Source organism: Neofelis nebulosa, chromosome 7 (genome assembly GCF_028018385.1).
Source record: "Neofelis nebulosa isolate mNeoNeb1 chromosome 7, mNeoNeb1.pri, whole genome shotgun sequence".
NCBI lineage: Eukaryota > Metazoa > Chordata > Mammalia > Carnivora > Felidae > Neofelis > Neofelis nebulosa.
Window position 1 is genome coordinate 138,248,455 of NC_080788.1, and position 4,696 is coordinate 138,253,150.

Genomic DNA, 4,696 nt, shown 5'->3' on the forward strand with positions numbered 1-4,696 from the left:
CCATCCGTCCAACCATCCATCCATCCACCCATCTGTCCATCCATTCATCCACCCATCCATCCGTCCATCCAACCATCCATCCAACCATCCATCCATCCACCCATCCGTCCATCCATCCATCCATCCATCCATCCATCCAACCATCCATCCGTCCACCCATCCATCCACCCACCCATTCATCCATCCACCCACCCATCTGTCCATCCATCCATCCGTCCATCCAACCATGCATCCGTCCAACCATCCATCCGTCCAACCATCCATCCATCCACCCATCCATTTAACCATCCGTCCAACCATCCGTCCATCCATCCATCCATCCAACCATCCAACCATCCAACCATCCACCCATTTGTCCATCCATCCATCCATCCATCCATCCACCCATCTGTCCATCCATCCATCCATTCATCCATCCAACCATCTGTCCATCCACCCATCCATCCATCCATTTGTCCATCCATCCAACCATCCAATCATCCATCCATCCATCCATCCATTCATCCATCCATACATCTGTCTGTCCAACCATCCGTCCATCCATTCATCCATCTTATAGAAGAAATAGGAGCATGTTTACATCCTGATAGAAAAAGTTTAGTAGATAGGGAGGGTTTGTGATTGAGGAGGTAAGGGGCAGGGTTGTTGGTGTGGTGTCCTTGAGTGGGTGAGATAAAATACTATCAATGACATCGGGGGGGGGGAGGGGTGGCCCTAGCTAGGAGTGTGACCAGATGTTCCATTGTGACAGGAGGGAAGGTGGAGATATGAGCAGAACTGCAGGTGGGTGGGCAGATGATTATCGCCTACGTTTTGCCAGTGAACAAGAAGTAACGTCATCAGCCGAGAGTGACTTGGGGCAGGAGGTCTCAGAGGTTAGATAAGAGGTGAAGGTATGAAAGCCAAGTTATGGAGTATGTACTTAAGGCAGTGAGAGCATAAAAGTGCTCGCGTAGAGGGAGACTGCTCCCGGGATCAAGTCCTCTTTTATGGTTTAGTGATCATGAATTAACAGTGAGCCCCATCAGTGCGTTATGTATTTTCTTCTAGCTGTATTCAGCAGGTGGAGTGCAGGCTTGGAACGGGGGTGGGGCAGGGAGGATCGGAGGGTTTTGCCAAGGAGGCATGATAAGGGCAGACAAGACAGAGGAGCTGAGGGTACAGCTGGTCGTGGAATTTAAGCAGGGCAAGGAGGAAGCGAGGGCCCGGGGAAGAGAGGGAGGTGGAAACTGGCAGGATCAGGGGATTGCACATCCCAGTGGGTGCAACGATGGTTGGGGTTGGATGCCTAAAGGAAGGAGCTGGAAAGAAAGGAGGGGGTGGTCAGAGAGGACACTTGAGCTTGTGGCAGGGTCGCTGGGCCGTGACGGGGTCTGTGCAATGACTAGGGAGCGAAGTCCCCAGGGATTCCCACCAGCGTGGAGCGGTTCTTTGACTCGTTTGCCGTCAGGCGACACCTTCAGCACCTGTCACAGTGACTCACATTCCATCAGTACTGGGCTCCTTGACCGTTCGGCTTAAAATTCCACCTGACACGCCTCCCAGTTAGGACAGGTACCCACTTGGTAGCAAAAGAGAGTATATTACACCGCTTACAGTTTGTCCCCAGACCAGGAGTGGTGCAGTGGGCCGTGGGCCGTGGGCACCTCCATGACGAGCCCTTTGAGGTTGGGACCCGCCTCCTCTGACACATCAGGTACCCGAATGAGGCTAGCTCAGAGGATTTGCATCGGACTGTCTGATGGAAACTTCTATGAAGAGCTCAGTGCCTGCTCTGTGAGCCGCTTTCAGAGAAGGAGTCCCTCACGCAGAGTTTCGCGGACAGGGTTTGAAAGGCAGCGCTGTGCTGGGTTGGGCTTTGCAGGAGCAAGGCTGGGGCAGGCCAGTGCTCCCAAACACAAAGTCATATTAAGTAGCTTTTCTGAGCAAAGAGAACTCGAGAAGTTCCCTGCACGCTTTCCTTCTCAGCCACTTGTGGAGAGACCGGAAACCCAGGGGGCCCCTCGTTCGCCTCCGGGCCTGTCGGACGCCCGCAGGTAGTGACGATAAGGCAGTCCTGCCCTCTGTGTCACACAAATGCACCTAGACCGGGGCGCCTGGGTGGCGCAGTCGGTTAAGCGTCCGACTTCAGCTCAGGTCACGATCTCGCGGTCCGTGAGTTCGAGCCCCGCGTCAGGCTCTGGGCTAATGGCTCAGAGCCTGGAGCCTGCTTCCGATTCTGTGTCTCCCTCTCTCTCTGCCCCTCCCCCGTTCATGCTCTGTCTCTCTCTGTCCCAAAAATAAATAAAAAACGTTGAAAAAAAAAAATTAAAAAAAAAAAAAAAAAAACAAAAAAACCAAATGCACCTAGACCGCTCTCGGTGGGTTCCCCAAGTCATGCGGGGGCGGGGGGGGGGGGCGCTGGCCCAGTGGCACCAAAGCTATTTCACACAAGGCTGTCACTTGCTGCTTTAGAGTTGATTGCTCAAAGGAACACAGGTCTGCCACGGTCCAGGTAGCAAGGGCATGAGAGAACTAAAAGCAGAGGGAAAAGTCCAGAAACCAGCAGGGGATGTGAAGCTGCCAGGAGGTCACAAGAGTGACACGGGTCTGCAGATCCTCCCGGGAATGTTGGTGTCGGGGCAGTGGGCTTGGCTTGTGAACGTTCCACTGTTCTGGACGTTGGTGTGCTCATCTGGGCCACGGGGATAATGACTCAGAGGGGTTTTGTGCAAAGACCAGAAGACAGACCCACGAGCTGTGGGCTCAGCGCACTCCCGCTTCATTTTCCTTTTTCTTCAGGACCCCAGGACGGTGGAGGTGGAGGCCAGCGTGTCCTCTGGTCACCTGATTATGCTTTTGCTATGCGATTCGTCACTCTCCCCATGGAGAGAAGGCTGTGACCGCTTTCCTTAAACATTAACAGCAGGAAAGGTCTGTTGAAATGAAAGGGGGGACAGATGGGACCTGGGGAGGGACCGGAGGCTTGAGGCATCCTCCCTTCTTCTCTCTCATCCATGGTCAGCTCTGCTCGGTGCACTGCCTGCGGGGACCGACGTTCCGGGTGCTGATCTCAGCAGGCGCTGCCCCTCCTGCGGGGGTGGCCACCCTGCCCCTGGGTCTGGCCGCAGACCCTCTGATTGCCTTCCTGGGGCCTGTAATCCCCCCCCCCCCCCCCCCCCCCGGCTCTGTGATGCGTGAGCCGGCCTCCCCTGGGGGGGACAGTTTCCTTATCCAAAGGGATGGAGGATGCGTCTCTCGCCCTCAGGCTTGGCTCTCGCGGTTGGCCGGTTCGCTGTCCTGCTCTACTCATCCCTCCTCGATGGCACAGTCCCCTCTGCCCCTCCATCGTCTGTGCTCCTGAGATGTTCCCAGCTGGCATCGCTTTCCCCTCGCCTCTCAGAGAGGCACTGGCCTTTCTATTGACTCCTACCCATATTCCAGCCCCAAGAGTCCTGGCGTTTCCACCTCCAAACGCCTCTCCTGCCCCACCCTTCTCACTGTCCATACCGCCTCTCTCGGAGGCCTGCCTGCGTCGTCACTGGCGGTCTCATCCCCCCGCCACCCTCAGACCCCTCTGCTGCCGTCCCCTTCCCTGGGACATCGGCTTGAACTCCCTCAAGCTCAGATGCAATCCCGCCCTTGTTTACAGCTCCTCTCCCCCCCCCCCCACCCCCAGGTGGTCTTCCTCCCCCAGTTCACGGGGTGACTGTCCCAGCGCCTTCGCCTGTCAGACAAGGCCCCTGTGGAGTCAGATCCCACTCACCACTCACCGCAGACCATCCCCTCTTGCCTGCTCCCATTCACACCCCCTCCACTACCTGCCTTCTCCCAAAGTTGGCTAATATTTCCGGGTATTTCCCCTTCCTACTCCCCAGAGATCCCACGGTGGTGTTAGGACTTCAGGATTCAGTCTAGCAGGAGGCTCGCCTCTGATTCTTACGGAACCACGAGGGGATGTCCCCGCCCTTCTGGAGGGGTCAGTATTGCAGAAACGCACCTGGCCTCACGCTGTCCCCAGAGCAGGGGCGCTTGCCTTAGTGGGGAGCCTGGGAAAGGCGACATTACCCCTCACCCCCAAGTGAGGCTCAGCCCTCTCCTTGGGAACAGCTGTCCCCAGGATGCCACTGGGGTGTTGCAATTCACCATTTCCATGTGTGACGTCTCCCCCCACCCCCAGATGAGGAACCCTTGGTGGCCGGGCCCTGTGTACCCCAGGGCAAGGCATGGGCACGGGCATCGCCAGGGCCCCTCGGTGCATGTTGAATGAAGGAGGAAGGGAGCCACGTTATAAATGGCCCAGACACCCGGGATGTTTACTTACCCTGGAGATCTTCATGGGGATGGTTTGCAGAGAAATGCCCATGATTCCTGCACGGTCGTTGAATACATCCAACAGGCCCACTAAGGGCAGGAGCCGCTCAAGTTGACTGTTCCCAGATACAGAGAATTTTGGAAAGCACAGCCTCCTCCTGTTACTTAGGGGGGATGAAGGGGGAAGACAGAGCTGAGGTCATGTCACCTAATAAGTGGCCCCGGCCAGCGATCTCACCACACGTAAGTTAATAGAATGAAATCTGTGTCAGCCGTGTTTACTGGGCGCCTTCAATGAACAGACCTGTGCCAGGTACTTTATAAGGTAATTTCATTTTGTCCTCAAGGTGGCTCTGGGAGCTGGGTGCCACGAATGCCCACCTCCCATCGGTGAGAAAATGGG